Source organism: Zalophus californianus, chromosome 1 (genome assembly GCF_009762305.2).
Source record: "Zalophus californianus isolate mZalCal1 chromosome 1, mZalCal1.pri.v2, whole genome shotgun sequence".
In the NCBI taxonomy this organism is placed as follows: Eukaryota; Metazoa; Chordata; class Mammalia; order Carnivora; family Otariidae; genus Zalophus; species Zalophus californianus.
The window spans coordinates 5,923,585-5,943,891 of NC_045595.1; positions in this window are offsets into that span (position 1 = coordinate 5,923,585).

The following is a 20,307-nucleotide window of genomic DNA, read 5'->3' on the forward strand; positions in this document are numbered from 1 at the left end:
TTGAAATTAGGAAAGCAGTGAAGGACGGGTAGTTTTGCCTATCGACATGTGGAATCCTGTTGAGCAACACCTGGCGGCACCAATAACAAGGGGAGAGGGGTGTGTCTCTGAGGGAAGGCTGCGGCCCTGAAGAACCCCAGACGGAGGCAGCCAAGCGTTTGGCTCTAAGCCCCGCCCAGAGCCGGGCTCTCTGCCCAATAACGAGACGTTCTGAGCCGTCCATTATTATCTGCCCCTCAAATCTCGGCCATGGCAACTGTTGGGACTCTATAAAGAAGATTGACACCTGGGGACCCAATAACACTGAAGGAAGGCGGTGCAGTAACACTGCCTGGCCAATGGGATCGTGAGATTGGTTTTGCAGTTAGCCTCCCTGGTGGTGGGGCTTGAGGCCTGATTGAATGAAATGGAGGAGGAGCTGAGGGGGGCGTGACCTAGACAACAATGGGGCGGGGCCAGTAAGGGAGCGGCTAATGGGTTAGGTCTGAGAAGGGGCGTTGGCGGGCTGAGGGGGCGGTGATGGGACTGCATTTTTGAGCCCAGCTCGGTGCTGGGGGCGAGGCTGTTGAGGGTGGGGTCACGTCCAAGGCTCAGGCCCGTCCCCTAACCTAGTCTAGGCCTGGTTAAGTATCTTCCCTGGGGCTCGCAGTGCCTTAAGTTCCCCCATCAAAACTCTGATCAGGCTGTGTCATCAGTGCTTACACGGCCCTCCCATCCCCCACGTGGCGGGGTGGGGGCGGGTGGGTGATGCAGGGCCTGGGTCAGGTCTCCCCCGCGTCCCCAGCGTTGCTGAGCAGGGGCCAGGCTCGTGGGAACCAAGTGTAAATGCTTGATGAATGAATGAATAAATGAATGGTAGGCCCAAGACTCTGAACAGGGAAGAAAAGGGTGGGGGAGTGTCACTCAGGCTGGGAAGGAGCATGTAGGGACAGTCACTGACAGCAGGCAAGACTTAGCAAAAAGGACACGATTCCGCCCCCAGGGATGGGCCCTGGAGGGGATGGGGCAGGGAAGGACCCTGTCACAGAAGAGAAGGTAACAGTGTAAGTTCAGGATGGGGGCTGAAAATGGGGGGGCAGAAATGGATGTGGGAGGGCTGGAACGGAGAGTGGGGCTGTCAGGGCCTTCTAAGGTCTGAGATATCAACCTTCTAAGTACTAGGGGCTTCTGTCTGGTGTGGGGAGCAATGACCGGCATCTGTTTGCTGCCTGCCCCTGGCCATCTCTCTTTGCCTCCGTCTACACTCTGTCCCATCTGCATTTTGCTTCTGTCTGCATCCTCTCTGCCACTGTGTATTCTCTCTGCCCCTGCCTAACTCTCTGAATACTGTCCACACCCTCTTTGCCTCTCTCTTACTATCTACATTGCATCTATTAAAATTCTGGAACTGTAAGAAAAGCCCCAAAACATATTTCTAAAAACTCGAGTGGTAAAAATAAATGTAATGCATTCCTTCTCCCCACATGCCCGTATCCCCTCTCCCTTTTTTTTTTTTTTTTTTTTTTAAGAACATCTTTACCTCCCTTCTTTTAAAGTCAGCTTCTCTGCTGGGCATTTCATAGTCCTGACAAAGTTATAAGGTGACTTTGGATTTGCAGAGTATGAAGCTGAAATGAATCTCATCGACATTGTCCCCTGATTTCTGGGTGGGCTTGAGGGGGTTCCGTAGACCTGCATGGACGTGGTTAGAAATGCGATGCAGGGTGGGCGTTAAGTCAGGAGGGTAAGAATAATGCCAGGACATGGTAAGGATCCAGTGACCAGCAAGGGACAATCTTTATGTTGGCTGCCTGTGATCCCTCAGTGTGGGGGACTGAGGAGCCATCATAAGGGCCAAAGTCTTGGGGTTTACCTGGGTTTCCAGAGGTTTTCCCCACTAGTGTTCCCCTCAGGAAAGAACAGTTTGGTGTGAGTCACACCTTCCAAGGAACAGAAAAACTCGGACTGGTAGCAGGGATGTGAGAGAAGAAGGGGTCTATAGAAGCACATGTCTGGGTGGGGTCCAGGGCGCCCCAGAAAAGGGTCATGACCAGTTCATTTCTGGGGCCTTGCCTGGGAGATTAGCAGCATCTGGTGTCTGGTGAATAAAATCAAACACAAGAAAAGATGCACAGGACATTTGACCCTCTTGTCTTCACATTGCCATTTCCACACAAAGGGTGGTTTTATTCTGGGGACACTTTGATTCCATTTTTATAAGCACAGTGGAAAAAAAATCCAACACATTTCTGTTGGAAAATACTTTTGAATCACAAACTGCATTTAGCCAATTAGATTCCTGGATCACTTTTCTGTTTAGTGCAGCTAAACCATTCCCAATTTTTTTTTTTCTATGCTCAGTTTTACTTGATTGAAATCATCTTTATCAGGAACAATTTTTTCCATGTGATTTTTTGAAACATTGGATTCATTAATCAGGCTCATTTTGTCCAATTTTTACCAACTGCTAATTCTACTGCTGTGATTTTTTTGGTATGTGGTTGTCATTTCTCCAGAGTCGAATTTTGCACATTTGAATTTATTAAAAGACTCTTCTCTCAGTATTTTGCTGATAACAAATTTCAGCACAATCAAAAATTTTTTCTGGGTTAAACTTTGGACTCAAAATTCATTTGTTAGGAATATTGACTAGTGTGAGCCGAGACCTCATTTGTCTCATAGAAAGAGAGAGAGAGAAAAACAAAAAGCCACCGTATCTGTACCTCTCTTTATGAGGAAGTGGAGTCTGTTTTCTTTTCACTTGAATTTGAGCTGGCTTGTCACCTGTTCGAACCAACAGACTGCATCAGAAGTGATGCTGGGCTAGTTCTCAGCCTAGATCTTAGGAGGCATTGTGACTTCTTTCTCTTTTTTGAAAAAAAAAAAATCTTTTTTTTTTTTTTTTAAGTAGCCTCCATGCCCAACATGGGGCTCAAATTTATGACCCTGAGATCGAGAGTCGCACGCTCTACCAACTGAGCCAGCCAGGAGTCCCTCGTTTTTGGAAGAATTTTAATTGTGATAAAATACATATAACATAACTCTTGCCATTTTTAAGACTACAATTCAGTGGCATTAAGTGCATTCACAGTGTTGTGCAATCAGCACTGCTATCTATTTCCAAAAAGTTTTCATCATCCCCAAACAGAAACTGTCCCCATTTAACACTAACTCCCCAGTTCCCTTGTCCCCAGCCCCTCTATTCTACTTCCTGTCTCTATGAATTTACCTATTCTAGGGACCTCATATAAGTGGAATCATACAATATCAGTCCTTTTGTGTCTGGCTTCTTTCACTTAGCATGACGTTTGCAAGGTTAACTTATGCTGTAGAACTTTATTCCTTTTTACGGCTGAATAATATTCCATTGGATGTGTGAACCACATGTTGTTTATTCACTCCTCTGTTGATGGACAGTCAGATGATTCCTATCTTCAGGTTTTTGTGAATAATGCTTCTACGACGTGGATGTGCTGATATCAAGTTGAGTTCCTGCTTTCAATTCTTTTGCTATCTACCTAGGAGTAAGAATTGCTGGACCATAGAGTAATTCTGTGTTTGGCTCTTTGAGGACCCAAAAGAGTTTTCCACAGTGGATGCATCAGATTATATTCCCACCAGTAATGCGCGAAGGTTCCTATTTCTCCACGTCCTTGCCAGTACTTGTTATTTTTCATTTAAAAAATTATAACTATTTAATTTTTTTAAGATTTTATTTATTTATTTATTTATTTGAGAGAGAGAGAGCGAGCAAGTGCATGCATCTGAGTGGGGGAGGGGTAGAGGGAGCAAGAGAATACCAAGCAGACTCCACACTGAATGTGGAGCCTGACATGGTGCTCGGTCCCAGGACCCTGAGATCATGATCTGACCCAAAATCAAGAGTCAGTCGCATAACCGACTGAGCCACCCAGGTGCCCCATGAAGATTTTAACTTTTTTTTTTTAAAGATTTTATTTATTTATTTGATACAGAGAGAGAGAGAGATCACAGCAGGGGGAGCAGCAGACAGAGGGAGAAACCGGCTCCCCACTGAGCAGGGAGGCTGATGTGGGATTCGATCCCAGGACACCGGGATCATGACCTGAGCTGAAGGCAGACGCTTAACCGACTGAGCCACCCAGGCATCCCGAAGATTTTAACTTTTGATGAAGTTCCAATTAATCTATTTTTCTTTTGTTGTCTGTGCTTTTGATACCACATCTTAGAATCTGTTGCCAAATCCAGTGTCATAAAGCTTGAACCCTACGTTTTCTTCTAAAAGTTGTATGGCTTTAGCTCTTATATTTAGGTTGTTGATCAATTTTCAGTTAATTTTTATATCTGGGATGAAGTAGGGGTCCAATTTCATTCTTTTGCATGTGGAGATCCAGTTGTCCCACACCCTTGTTGAGGACACTATTTTTTTCCCTATTGAATAGACTTGGTACCATTGTAAAAAATTAACTGGCTATAGATGTATGGGTTTATTTCTGGACTCTTAATTCTGTTCCATTGGTTATATGTCTATCCTTATGTCAGGATAGCTTTGTATTAAGTTTTAAAATCTGAAACTGTGAGTCCTCTGCCTTTGGTTTTTTTTTTTAAGATTTTATTTATTTGACAGAGAGAGCACAAGCAGGGGGAGCAGCAGAGGGAGAGGGAGAAGCAGGCTCCCCGATGTGGGACTTGATCCCAGGACTCTGGGATCATGACCTGAACTGAAGTCAGCTGCTTAACCGACTGAGCCACCCAGGCGTCCCTGACTTTGATTTTCATTTTCGAAATTGTTTTGGCTTTTTGGGGCCCCTTACAATTTCACATGAATTTGAGGACTGGCATCTCCATGTCTGCTAAAAAGACTGTTGGAATTTTGGCAGGGATTGTACCGAATCCGTTGATAGTTTTGGGAGTATTGACATCTTAGGAATATTAAGTTTGCTTATCCATGAACACAGGGTATCTTTCTACCTATTATATATTCTTTAATTTCTTTCAACAATATTTTATAGTTTTCAATATGCAAGCATTCCACCTCTGTGGTTAAATTTATTTCCAGGTATTTTACTCTTAGATGCTACTGTAAGTGGAATTGCTTTACTTATCTTTTTTGACTGCTTATTGCAGGTATACAGAAGTGCAGTTGAATTTGTTGTATTGATTTTGTATCCTGCAATTTTGTTGAATTCGTTTATTAGTTTTAGTAGCTTTCTTGTGGATTTTTAAGGATTTTCTAGATATAGGATTATGTCACCCACTGGTGAACAGAGGTAGTTTTACTTTTTCCTTTTCAATTTTGATGCCATTTATTTCTTTTTCTTGTCTAGTTGCTCTGGTTAGAACTTCCAGTACAATGTTAAATAGCAATGGCAAAAGTGGGTATTTTCCTTTTTCTTGATCTTAAGGGGAAAGCTTTCAGTCTCACACCATTGAGTATTGTCTTAGTCCATTTGGGCTTTTATAACAAAATGCCATAGAATGGGTGGTTTATAAATAACAGAAATGTATTTCTCTTTTGTTCTGGAGGCTGGAAAGTCCAAGATCAAGGTGCTGGTAGATTCAGTCCCTAGGGACTTCCTTTATCATTTCTTGTAGGGCAAGTCTAGTGGTCATGAACTCTCTCAGCTTTTGTTTGTCTAAGAATATTTTCATTTCTTCCTTATCTTTGAAGGACAATTTTGCCAGATACAGAATTCGTGATTGACAGTTTTTTTTCTTTCGGCACTTTAAATATGTCACCATAGTCTCTTCTAGCCTCCATGGTTTTTGATGAGAAGTCAGCTCTTAATATTGTTGAGAATCCCTTGGAAATGTTGAATCACTTCTTTTGTTGCTCTCAAGATTTTCACTTTGTCTTTTGATGGTTTGATATTAGTGTATCTCAGTCTCTGCGTTTATCTTATTTGGAGCTCACCGAATTTCTTGGATTTGTAGATTCATGTATTTCACCAAATGTGGGTAGTTTTCAACCACTGTTTGTTTTTTTTTTTTTCAAATGGTCTTTCTACCACTCTCTCTCTCTTCTCTCCTAGGAATCCCATAATGTGTATATTGGTCCACTTCATTGTATCCCAAAGGTCCCTTAGGCTCTGTTTATTTTTCTTCATTCTTTTTTTCTTTCTGCTCCTCGGGTTCAATAATCTCAATGGTCCTGTCTTCAAGCTCTCTGATTCTTTCTTTTGCCTACTCAAATATGCTATTGAACACTGCTAGTGATTTTGAATTTCAGTTTTGTACTTTTTAATTCAGTGATTTCTGTTTGGTTCCTTTTTAATAATTCTTATCGTTTTATTGATGTTGTCATTTTATTCATACATTGTTTTCCTAGTTTCTTTCAAATCTTTGTCCATATTTTCTTTTAGCTTGTTAAACATATTTTTTTATTTACAGATTTTTATTTATTTATTTGAGAGAGAGAGAATGGGAGAGAGAGAGCACGAGAGAGGGTAGGGTCAGAAGGAGAAGCAGACTCCCTGCTGAGCAGGGAGCCCGATGTGGGACTTGATCCCAGGACTCCAGGATCATGACCTGAGCCGAAGGCAGTTGCTTAACCAACTGAGCCACCCAGGTGCCTTTTTTTTTTTTTAAGATTTTTATTTATTTATTTGAGAGAGAGAGAGAGAGAATGAGAGATTGTTAAATATATTTAAGACAGTTGCTTAGAAATCTTTTTCTACTAAGTCTAATATTTGGACTTCTTCAGGGATAGTTTCTGTCAATTTGCTTTTTCCTTTAAACAGGCCATATTTTTGTGTTTCTTTGTATGTCTGATTTTTCTTGTTGAAAACTGGAAATTTGAATATTCATAATGTGGTAACTTTGGATATCAGATTCTCCCCTTGCACCAGAGTTTGATGTTTGATGTTATCGTTTTTGGTTTTTGATTGCCGAAAGCGCTAGTAGTGTATTTGATTAGTGATTTTCTCAAACAATTCTTGCAAATACTGTATTCCTTCATGTGTGTGGTCACTGAAGTCTCTGTCCCTTAGTTTGTGGTTCAGCTGGTGTTTTTACAGATTTTCTTGAACATCCAAGAGCTTAGAAATCAAAGAAATAAAATAAAACATAAATCCCACTTTTCTGTCTTTGCAAATCACTTCTGTGCCAGAACACTCCTTCAACACTTAGCCAGGCTTGCACTGGGCCTAGAATCAGCCTAAAGTAAATCTTGGGGGTCTTCTCAGGTCTTTTCTGAGAATGTATTTTGCCCTGGGCAAATACCTGGGCACCAGACTTTCTACATCCCCATTACTACACAGGTGATTCTGAATGTCATAATTTTCCAAAAACACTCTCCCCAGCTTTTGATCCTGAGCCTCAGGCAGTATATTGTATGTTTTGACCATAATCTTTGCCCGAGATGTCTATGGATTGTTAAGTCAGCTTGCAGGGTTTTTGAGCAGCACCTATGCCTCCTCTAGCTTGAATGCCAGGTAAGCAAAAAGGAGATATGTACTTTGTGTCAGTCTTTCAGGTAGTTTCCAGACAGGTTAGAGCATACATACATTATAATTTTTTGAATCAAGTCTGCTGGGCTCCCTTCAGATCCAGGGACCAGGGTCTAATGCTGAGAACATGGACTTCCTTTTTTACGACACCGCCACACCAGGAAGAGGGTGGGACAGGGCAAATAAAAATGCTACAAAGACTTTTATTACCATTCTGAAGTTGCCTTTTTTACTAACCAGTGTTTCCTTGGTTGCTATAAACCTTTGACTCTTTTCCAGAGTTCTGAAAATTTGGTTATGGCAGTTTCTAGGCTGTTTTTTTTTTTGTTTATTGTTTTTTGTTTTTTGTTTTTTATGTTTCTACTGGGGGTTGATGAAAGCTGTGTACTCTGATTTAGCCCAAGCTAGTCCAGGTGATAAGAAATATATGACTTCATCACTTCTATGGCCTCAACCACCAACCAATCAACCTCCAGCTATGAGTGAGGCTATCTATTCCAATTTCTTATTGCTGGGTAACACACCACCCCAGAACTCAGTGGCATAAAACAGCAGCCATTTTTTAATATGTTCATGGATTCTGTGAACAAGACACAGAGGGGATAGTTTGTTTTGCTCTATGACATCTAGTTCTTAAGCTGGGAAGACTAGAAGGGCTGGGGTGCCTAGTCGTTGGGGGCTGGAATTATGTGGGGGGCATCTTTCCGCACATGTCTGGTTCCTGGGCTGGGAATGCTCAAATGGTTGGGGTCTCACTGGGGGGATCTCTCTCTCTCTATAGTCTCAGGAATTTCCATGTGGTCCCCCACATGGCATCCACAGCATGGCAGCCTCAGCATAGTTGGACTTCTTACATGGTGCGTCAAGACTCTGGAAGTGAGTCTTCCAGCAAGCAAGGTGGAAGCTTGCATGGTCTTTAATGATATAACACTGGAGGTCATGTAATATCGCTTCTGCTATACTCTATTGGTTGAAGCAGTTAGGCACACCCAGATTCAAGGTGACCTCATCTCTTGATAGTCTAAGTATTTTCATTGTCTAAGTATTTTCAGTTATGGGACACCTGGGTGGTGCAGTCAGTTAAGCCTCCAACTCTTGGTTTTGGCTCAGGTTGTGATTGCAGGGTCTTGAGATCGAGCCTTGTGTTGGGCTCTACACTCAGTGCAGAGTCTGCTTCAGATTCTCTCTCCCTCTCCCTAGGCCCCTCCCGCTCATGCTCTCTCTCTCTGTCTCTCTCTAAAATAAGTAAATAAATCTTTTTTTAAGAAGCATTTTCAGGGCGCATGGGTGGCTCAGTTGGTTAGGCGACTGCCTTCGGCTCAGGTCATGGTTCTGGAGTCCCAGGATCGAGTCCCACATCAGGCTCCCTGCTCAGCAGGGAGTCTGCCTCTACTTCTGACCCTCTTCCCTCTCGTGCTCTCTATCTCTCATTCTCTCTCTCTCAAATAAATAAATAAAAATCTTAAAAAAAAAAGAAACATTTTCAGTTATGTTTTAAAACTGCACTGGCTAAGTAACCAAACTTAGCTAGCCTGCCAGCTGACCACAGATGTATGAATAAGACCAGCTGTGCTCAGCAGAACTTTCCATCTGAGCCTGACCCAAATTTCTGAACCACACAATTGTGAACTAAATAGATTTTATTTTGAACCATTAATTTGAGGGGGGCAGTTTGTTATGCAGCAATAGCTGATTGATATATTTGGCAGGTATATAGCACTCACCAAGCGTAATATCACCTAATCACTTCCTGGAGCCCTACAAGGTGATGCAAGTGAGCAGACCATGACTTCTATAGTCCAGTAACTCCTTCCTATCTGTGTTCACCCTACAGTCTTCCACCCCTGGTTTTATCTGCTATGACAATTCCACCCATCCCACTGCTCCTTGATTTGTTTCAACAACCTGTGAATAGAACCCCTGAACATAATAAAAGAAATGTTGAATTGAACAATCCCCAGCTATTCTACTCTTAGACCATACAGCTTTCTCCATTCAGTCTTTCATTTTACAAATATTAATTGAGCATGTTCTACATGCCATTCACTCTTCAAAACACTGGAGAAGTGACAGTTAACATGGACAGAAGTGTTCCTGCTGTAATGGAATTTATATTCTGGTGGGATACGGTAAGAAATTTCTAAAAAAAATCCCAGTGGTCCCCACCTCCTGATATTCATGACCTTGTGTAATCTTCGTCCAAGAAGTAATTTGCTTCTAACTGATATAATGCCTCATCACTGAAGAAATGTCGCTTGTGTAATTAGGTTACAAAAGATTCTAACTTTCATTTCTCTGGCACACTGTCTCCCTTGCTGGCTTTGATGAAGCAAGTTGCTGTGTTGGAATAATTCATGTGGCAAAAACCTGAAGATATCCTTTGACCAGCAGCCAGCTGGGAACTGAGGCTCTTAGTCCAACAGGAAATGAATGCAACCAAAAACCATGTGAGTGAGCTTGGAAATAAGTCATTCCCCAGTTGAGCCTTCGGATAAAATCCTATCCTGACCATTCCCCTTGACTGCAGCCTCATGAAACAACCTAGGCAGGGGATCTCCTAAGTCACGTCTAGATTCCTGACCCACAAAAACCTGGGATAATAAATGTGTGTTGCTTTAGTCCACTCTGTCTGTAACAATCTATTACGCAGTAACAGATAGCTCCTATGTGAGAGAGTTGGAATGAACAAATACATGAACAATTCAGAAATAAATCACAGAGTGATACAATCTATCCAAAGGACCCAAGAAGATGGAAAACATGAACAGACTAAATATTACAGGAAACACTGGAAAGGAAAGTAATTAAAGATCTAGTACCTAAAACGGCACAAGGGCAAGGTGATTCTATAGCCTCACCCTGGTCTCCCCATATGCTAGCCTGACCATTTGATTCCCATGACCAGTTTGGATTTTCATGTTTGGCCTATTGGATCTTGGATGGTTTCTCCTTCAGTTCTGGCCTTGGTGCCTCCTTCTGATTTTGCTGCCCCAGGCTGGTTTCAGTCCTGAAGAAACTGGATGAGCAGTCTATCCCTGGCTGCCTTTCATCCTCCCAACAGCGGAAGGGGATTTGGATAGCAAAGCTTCATGGGTGATAGGCTCATTTCAAGGTCAGGCAGAGGAGGGGCCTATGAAGGGGATGGAAAAGCACTTGGGGAGATAGAGGAGAACCCAGACATGAGGCAATCAGGGAGGGAAATTCTGGGAGACTGGGGTTTCCAGCAGGAAGGAGGGAGTAGTCACCTTTCTTATGGGTAAGACCAAGACAAAAATGGGTCTGTTGGTTTTCTCAAGGGGAAGGTAGTTCCTGCTATTGGTCATTTTCATGGAGTGGTGGGAGGCAGCAGTGAGGAAAACACTTTTCCAAGAAGTTTGGTGACACCTAGAGGACTGAGGAGTTGTTGGGTTTTCTTTCTTTTTTTCTTCCTAAGATGGGAGAAGCATGCTTGTGTTCCTGGAAGTCTCCCTGTTCCAAGACGTGAGGCACAGATCATCTGCATCCCCAGGAACTAAGCTCCCAGGGCTGAAGCAAGAGCAGACCCAGGAGCTGACTTCACTGCAGGGCAGAACTCTGTGATGGGGCATGCCCTTCTTCCTGGAGCAACAGTGCCCAGGAAGGGCTAACGCTCAAGGTGAGGAAAATGAGCAAACCCGGAGGATTGTGAGGTCACTCTCAAGACCATGCAAAATGTTGGCTAGATGGAGGAAGGGTATGGCAGGCTAGGCAGAGGTCCCAGCCAGTGCAAAGGCAAGGAGGCAGGAACGCGTTGTCTCTGTTCTGTAAACCAGTGTCAAAGCCACCTTGAGCACTGGGTGGCGCTGTCCAGCCCGGCGAGAGACCATTCCTTGATTCCCGACCACAGCGCTCGGTGGTCTCCTCCTGGTCTGTGGATGTTCGCCGAGGTTCTGGAATTCTGTTGCCAGCAAGTTTCTGAGAGGCCAGCTGAGCCTGATCAACATTTCAAAGAAGGGGGAGAATGACATCCCTAAAGCTGCTGGTGTCACTTGTCTGAGCCATGGGAGGTTAAGTGGGTTCTTTTTTTTTTTTAAGATTTTTTAAATTTATTTATTAGAGAGCGAGCGAGAGAGAAACAGCATGAGAGGGGAGAGAGTCAGAGGGAGAAGCAGGCTCCCCACTGAGCTGGGAGCCTGATGTGGGACTCGATCCCAGGATTCCGGGATCATGACCTGAGCCGAAGGCAGTCGCTTAACCAACTGAGCCATCCAGGCGCCCTGTTAAGTGGGTTCTGACCTCCTATAGGGAAAACCTCCTATCAGGTCAAAGCTTACAGGGTGTGGCAGAGTCTGTGAGCCCAGTTAGTTTGGGAACGGGCTACGAGTGGGTAGGGAAGGAAGACTTCTCGGAAGAGGTGGTATTTAAAGATGATGAGGTTTGTCAGTGGAAGAGAAGTGAGAATATGAGTTAGGATGTAGGACTGGGTAGCCATGTGTGTCTATGTGTGGTGCTGAAGTTGAACTGGGTAGTAGAGTGAGTCAACATTTGCTCATTCTATTTGTTCCCTAGACATTTCCTGAACACCTATTTTGAGCTGGTTTCTGTATGTGGAACTTGGTCTACAGTGGGGAGACTGATCTGAAAGACAGATCCAGGAAGAGCCTGGAGGAGGCACCTGGCCTAGCCTGCAGGGGGGAAGATCTAGGATGGCTTCTCTGATGGTCTTTGTGCCTGGTTCCTGGCACGGAGGTTCTAAGACCCTTGTAATTTTCTGAGTGATAAGAGTGTCATTTGTTATTTATAAGGAGCCCCTTTAGATCATACCTGAGTTTATGTTAACGAGATGACTTGGCATAGGGCCCCTCCACAGCCTCAGGAGGGTCTGGTCACCAAGAAGGCCAAATGATTAGAAGGTTGCAACTTCTGGGGGCTGGAGATTAAACTCTACAAAAATTCTTCAACAACAAGACTTGGTTGGCTTCCTGGTCAGTGAGGGGTCCACATGTGGGAGGCCTGTGCAGCCCAGTTTTGTGGGGACAGAGTCACCTGCATGCAGGACCCTCTGGACTCATTCTGTGCACCTCCTCATTTGGGTGCTCATCTGTATCCTTTATAATAAACCGTGAAATGTATGTAAATGTTCCCCCTAAGTTTTATGAGTAGTTCTAACAAATTATCTGAAGAGACCTGAGGAGGTGGTTGTGGGAAACCCTGATTTATAGCCGGTCAGTGAGAGGTATGGGTGGCTTGGGCTTGTGATTGGTGTCTGAAGTTGAGGACAGTCCGGTGGGACTGAGCCCTTAACCTGTGGGATCTGTAAAAACAAGGCCCCAAACACACTAAGCCCCATGTCATGAAACCGAAGTTTAACTTAATCACAGTTTGGCTCTCTCAAAAGTGGACTCTTAACCAACCAGTCAGGAATCACCTGATCAGCACTAGTTAGGTGACCTGCCTTGTGGACCACTGCCCTCCCCTATGGGGCAAGGCAAGGAAGCTTGCAGTAACCAACCCGCTTTTTTGCCTAGCACAATTTCTTTGTTCTTGTTTCCTTCTGTCTGTAAAGTCTCTTGCCTTGTCCAGCTCCTCAAAACTCCTTTCTATTGGCTAGATTGGATGTTGCTTGATTCATGAATAATTGAATAAAGGCAGTAAGATCTTTAAAACTTATTCATTGAACTTTGTTTTTTTAACAGATCTGATGCTATCTCCAGGTTGATAATGTCAGCACTGCGTTAAATTTGTAGGACATTCAGTTGGTGTTGGCGGAGAGTTGGAAAACAGTTTGGTGATGCTGGAAAACACTCCAAGAGCTTCCAGAAGGAGATTACACTCAGGGGGAAAGGTTACATTCTGAAGCGTGAATTGTTTGAGCAGAGATGGAATAGGTTGGTGAGAAAAGGAGTGTCGCCCGTTGGAGTGATTCGCACATGCAAGGATCAGGAAGTGAGACAGAATGTGACTTCTCAGAGGAACTGAAAGTCTTTCAGCAGGACTGCCTAGCCCCAGCAGGGAAAACTGGAGGGCTAGTCTGGGATCAATCACACGGTGCTCAACCCCAGGTGAAACGGTTAATAACGAAGGTGGTAGGAATAGCCCGTCCCGGAGAGAGTATCTTGTTTGGTGTCCCGAGGGGCTGATGTTACAGCTCTGCTGATGTGTCTGCAGATAGGAAAACCACCACCTCCTCAGGAGGCCCAGCTGGGCATGGATGGTGCCGACTTGGCCTTGGACCCTCAGCTCTGCCTCGTGCTGTGCAGCCATGGGCAGGTCTCCTCAATTCTCTGAGCCTCAGTGGTCCCCATAGGTGAAATGGGTGTCACCAAATCTCCACCAAGAACATACAATCAATGATAACTCATTTAGGTATTCATTTATTTCATTCATTAGTTCATTCATTTAGCAAACACTGATGGAGCGCCAGTCCTTGATACTGGGGATACAGCGGTGAAGGAGACAGACTCAGTCTCCTCCCTTCCTCCCTCTGCACAGCCAGCCCCCCTCCATTCGCTGACATACTGTCTGTGGTGCCTTCACGTTACAGTGGCAGAGTTGAGTCGTTGTGACAGAGACTGTATGACTTACAAAGCCAAAAAATATTTGCTGTGTGGCCCTTTTTTCGAACATGTTTGCCAACTCTTGGTCTAGAAAGTGACATTCTGGGGGAGGCAGAGAAACAAATTTTGAACCTGAATCTGGCCCCTCTCCTCCCTCCCTTGGACTCCCTAAATCTAAATCTGAGAGACTGCATTATCAATCCCCCCTCCCATTTTTTGAGCTGGTTGGAGTTTGAGGCACAGAAATAAATGAAGATGATGTGCTTTCTTGCTCTGTCCCCCAGCTCCAGCATTCATGGGCAGGGGACATAATCTCTGAACCTCTTTTTGCTCTTAGGTAAAGTGGAAAAATAGTAGCTGTGTTATGGGAATTAACTGAGATCATGTCCAAAAAGCATTTAGCACAAAATCAGTGCTCAAAGAATGCTGGTCAGATTTTTACTTCTGGTTAAAATGTAGAAGGACCCAAAGGACCCTCACTTTTGTGGTGACAACTAGAAAAAACCCAGATAAAAACCCATTCTTTTCAATAGAGCTAGTTAAGGGTGGTGATTGCAAGGAGGTTTTGATGAGCTGGTTTTCAGGGATAAAACGAGCCCTTCATAGGTGAGTCAAGAGCAGCGGCAGCTTCCATACCAGGGGGCAGGCAGACACCAGCTCTGGGTATGGGAGGGCTTGCAGGCATAGAGAGATGTTTGGGAGACAGAGGAAATCAGCCAGTTCTTAGATGAAAAGAGCAAATGTTCAAAGTGGTGGCCACTAGAGTGTTGGAGTCCAAACCTGGTGAGGACGGCATCTGTGCAGAAGGACGAACTGGTCTGTAGTGTTGGAGCCCAAGTGAGGTAAGAAGGACCACATGACAGTCTGTCTGCCTGGTGCAAGAAGTCAGTGTCCAGGCACAGTAAGGGAGACATCCATACAGAGTAGAGGATGGTGGTGGAAAAGGGAGATTGATTATATATGGGGGAATTGATTAAACAAACAAACAAATAAATAAATAAATAAATTCAGGATAATGGAAAGATTTCCCAACATCAGAGAAGGGTGTTACAAAGTTAAATGGAAAGAAAACTAGAATGAACCCTATTGTATTTAACTGGAGGTAGTGGTGTGAAATCATGATTTTCAAAATATTTGGAGAAGTGTGTGTGTGTGTGTGTGTGTGTGTGGTGTGTTCCCATTTGTCTACTGAGAGGTCCTGGAACCGGTGATACTTCCATAACAGTGAGCACACCCAGGTCTTTGTTTCTGAATACCATTCTCCACTTAAAAGCAATCAGGGCTCTTTGGAAAAATGGCTGATTCCAGAGTTGGGACAGGGAAAGCCTGAAACATCTAGTTAGACCAGAAAGGAAGTGTTGGAGAAGGTTGCTGGTTGGAGAAGTTCAATGGTTGACCTGTGAGCTGGACCTGGGCACTCAGAGGCTCCTCACTCCCTCCCCAATCCTTGGAATGTGGGTTCCACTTGCCTTCCCCATTCCCAAAGGCTGTGGCAAGGACATAGCCTTGAGATAGTGATGTGGCAATGAGGCCATCTGGATGAGATATGTGAATGAATCCTGTTAAGGCCTCTGTATGGACTTCTAAGATTCTGGTAGGCAGGTGTGGAGATCTACTTGTCTTGCAAACACCCAAGACAAGCCTCATATGTAATTCCTTTGCTTATTAAAACTGCCACCTGCCAATCTGGAGTGGCCTGCTTCTTTCTTCTTTTTCTCCCTGCCCTATGTATATGGGGACCAGTTTCAGATTCCACCTGGGGAAATTCCTGAGGTTGCAAACCAACAGGAAGGAAAACTGATTAGCAAAAAATGGATAAGCAGGTGTCAAAGGGACGCAGAAGCCAGTATGAAAGGCTCCCAATGGCCAAATCAAAGACAATTTAAGCATCAAAAATATGGGGGGTGGGAGGAAAATAACATCAGCAAAAATGGCAGAGTAAATTTTGCCCTTCTATAAAAACAATGGAATAAACTGCAAACTTTGTCAGAATCAGCATTTTTAGAACTCTGGAAATCAATCAAAATCTTACAACAATTCAGGGAGTATTTAGTCAAGAAAAACAGCTGGATCTCAGTAAACAACAGTGAGCTCTGTGGAATTTTAACTCACTCTAGTTCTATTCCCCACTCTCCAACTCAGAAGTAGACTTGAAAAATAACAGCCCACATTGCTGGTACTGGAGGGAGAAGAACACAGCTGGAGCCCTTGAAAATCCTCATTGCCAAACAAAAGTCATTATTTGATCTGTCTTCTGGTTCCCCAGAAGACCACACTTGAAAAGTTAGTCTTTAGTTGACCTTGTTTGAACTTGCCCAGTGCTAAAAGCCTCTCCCCAGTGGACATTAGTCAAATATTTTAACATGACAGCTGCGTGAGGTGAAGGGGCAAATAATAACGTAATCACAAGTCTCAAAAGGAAAATTTAAGGAATAAGATGTCCTTAGGGGCTTTGAAAAGTTCTGATATATCTTGGGATCTGAAAGGTCACCTGTGTGCATAGCTTTGTGCATGCCCAGGAAAGACCTGAGAAATCCCTTAAGCTCTCACTTCTGGCTGACTCTGAGGCTCTGTGAAAGCAGGAAGTGAAGGCTAAGGCAGAGCTTCAAACTTTCTGGCTGCATGTTGAAGTTGTGTGTGAACATACAAAGACCCTCAGCAGAGACTGGGAGACCTTTAGAGGCATTCAGGGAAATGTCTGTCCAACCATCACCTAACTTCTAAGCTAACTGACTAGAGATTTTAATGGGCATACATGGCAGAGAATATAGTCTTTTCTTTGGAGAATTAGTGCAGAAAAGTAATTAAATAAACAAAAAAAAAAAACAACTATAACAAACAGCAGCAACAGCAAACCTTTAAGAGGAGGGAAAATTTGATTTCCATAGTTGTTATATTATTCGAAGTGTCCATTTTTCAACAAAAATATTGTGAGACATACAAAGAAACAAGGAAGTATTACCCATACACAGGGGATAAAACAGTGAATAAAAATTTTTCCTGAGAAAGTCCACATGTTGGAGTTACTAGACAAATATTCTAAATCAGCTGTTTTAATATGTTCAAAGAGCTAAAGGATATCATATGTAAAGAACTAAAGAAAAGTATGAGTACAGGGATGCCTGGCTGGCTCAGTTGGTGGAGTTTGTGACTCTTGATCTCAGGGTTTTGAGCTTGAGCCCCATACTGGGTGTAGAGATTACTTAAAAATAAAATCTTAAAAAAAGAGAAAAGTATGAGAACAATTTGTCACCAAATAGAGATTATCAATAAAGAGAAATTCTAAAAAGGAACCATATAGAAATTCTGAAGTTGAAAAGTACAGTAACTGAAATGAGAATTTCACTAGTAGGTTCAATAGCAGATTTGAGCAGGCAGAAGAAAGAATCAGCAAAAACTGGAGATAGATCTATTGAGATTATCCAGTCAGAGCAACAGGGGTGAAAAAGAGGATGAAGAGGGGCACCTGGGTGGCTCAGTTGTTAAGCGTCTGCCTTCAGCTCAGGTCATGGTCCCAGGTCCTGGGATCAAGCCCTGCATAAGGCTCCCTGCTTGGCGGGAAGCCTTCTTCTCCTTCTCCCACTCCCCCTGCTTGTATTTCCCTTCTCACTGTGTCTCTCTCTGTCAAATAAATAAATAAAATCTTTAAAAAAAAAAGAATGAAGGAAAATTAACAGAGCTAGGGCACCTGGGTGGCTCGGTCTGTTAAGCATCTGCCTTTTGGCTCTGGTCATGATCCCAGGGTCCTGGGATCTGGCCCTGTGTTGGGCTCCCTGCTCAGTGGAGCCTGCTTCTCCCTTTCCTCCCCGCTTGTGCTTTCTGTTAATATCTCTGTCTCTCTCTCTCTCTCTTAAATAAATAAATAAATAGATAAATAAAATCTTAAAAAAATTTTAACAGAGCCTCAGAGACTTGAGGGACACCATCAAACATACCAACATATGCATAATAGGAGTGTCAAAAGGAGAAGAAAGATGGAAAGGGGCAGGAAATATTTGAAGAAATGGCTGAAAGCTTCCAAAATTTGATAAAAGTGTTAGGCTACACTTCAACATTCTCCAAGTAGGCTAAACAAAGAGATCCACACTTAGACACATCATAATCAAACTGTCTAAAGACAAAGATAAGAAAGAATCTTGAAAGCAGCAAGAGATGAATGTCTCATTATGTATAACTGGTCCTTAGTAAGATTAATAGCTTATTTCTCATCAGAAACCATGGAGGCCAAAGGCAGTGAGAAGACATATTCTAAATGCCGAAAAGGGGGAAAAACCCTGCCAACCAAGAATTATATATCCAACAAAACTACATCATTCAACTGTAGAGAAAAAATACCAATCCCTGCTTCAACGTGGATTGACCTTGAAAACATTATACTAAATGAAAGAAGCCAGACAAAAAACTCACATTTTGTATGATTCTATTTATACAAAATATGCATCATAGGTAAATCCATAGAGACAGAAAGTAAACTAGTGGTTTTGGGGTGTGTGTGAGGGAAGTGGGAATGGGAGTGACTACTTGGTGAATATGGGGTTTTGTTTTGGGGTGATGAAAATATTCTGGAACTAGACAGTGGTGAGGGTTGCACAACATCCATGACACTGTGAAAGCACTAATTGCTACTGAATTGTACAGTTTATTTTTTTAAGATTTTATTTATTTATTTGACAGCGAGAGAGAGAGAGCACAAGCAGAGGGAAGGGTAGAGGGAGAGGGAGAAGCAGGCTCCCCGCCAAGCAACGAGCCCGATGTGGGCCTCAATCCCAGGACCCCAGGATCATGACCCGAGTCGAAGGCAGATGCTTAATCAACTGAGCCACCCAGGTGCCCTGAATTGTACAGTTTATTTTTTATTTTTATTTTTTAAAGATTTTATTTATTTATTTGACAGAGAGAAAGTTAACAAGAGCAGGAATACAAGCAAGGGGAGTGGGAGAGGGAGAACCAGGCCTCCCACGGAGCAGGGAGCCCGATGGGGGCTCGATCATGACCCGAGCCGAAGGCAGATGCTTAACGACTGAGCCACCCAGGAGCCCCTGAATTGTACAGTTTAAATGGTAAATTTTTTAAAATAATTTTTTATTGTTATGTTAATCACCATACATTACATCATTAGTTTTTGATGTAGTGTTCCATGATTCATTGTTTGTGCATAACACCCAGTGCTCCACGCAGAATGTGCCCTCTTTAATACCCATCACCAGGCTAACCCATCCCCCCATCCCCCTCCCCTCTAGAACCCTCAGTTTGTTTTTCAGAGTCCATCGTCTCTCATGGTTCGTCTCCCCCTCCGACTTATTCCCCTTCATTCTTCCCCTCCTGCTATCTTCTTCTTCTTCTTTTTTCTTAACATATATTGCATTATTTGTTTCAGAAGTACAGATCCGTGATTCATCAGTCTTGTACAATTCACAGTGCTCACCATAGCACATACCCTCCCCAATGTCTATCACCCAGCCACCCCATCCCTCCCACCCCCCACCACTCCAGCAACCCTCAGTTTGTTTCCTGAGATTAAGAATTCCTCATATCAGTGAGGTCATATGATACATGTCTTTCTCTGATTGACTTATTTCACTCAGCATAACACCCTCCAGTTCCATCCACGTCGTTGCAAATGGCAAGATCTCATTCCTTTTGATGGCTGCATAATATTCCATTGTGTATATATACCACATCTTCTTTATCCAGTCATCTGTCGATGGACATCTTGGCTCTTTCCACAGTTTGGCTATTGTGGACATTGCTGCTATAAACATTGGGGTGCACGTACCCCTTCGGGTCCCTACTAAATGGTAAATTTTATGTTATGAGTATTTCACTGCAATAAAAGAAATAAAAGGAGTCTTTCAGGATGAAGTGATAGAACACTAGATGGTTTCTCAAATACACATGAAGAAATAAAGACTCCCCATAAAGGTAACTACACAGGTAAATATAAAGACAATATAAATGTAATTTTTGTTTGTAACTCCTTTTTCTCCCATCTGATTTGAAAGACAACTGTATAATGCAGTAATTAGAAATCTAAGTTAATTGGCACTCATGTATGGAGATGTAATTTGTGATAATAGCAGCATAAAGGGAGGGAAAATGGAACTATAAAGGAGCAAAGTTTTGTATACCATTAAAACTAAGTTGGTATTAATCCAACCTAGATTGTTACAAATGAAGATGTTAATAGTAATCTCCAGGGCAACCACTAAGAAAATACTGCAAAAGTATATAGTAAAAGAAACATAAGAATAAAATGATACACTAGAAAATATCTAATTAACACAAGAAAAGATAGGACTGGAGGAACTGAGGACAAAAAAGACATAAGACGTATAAAAAACAAATATCAAAATGGGAGATATAAACCCTACCTTATCAGTAATTAC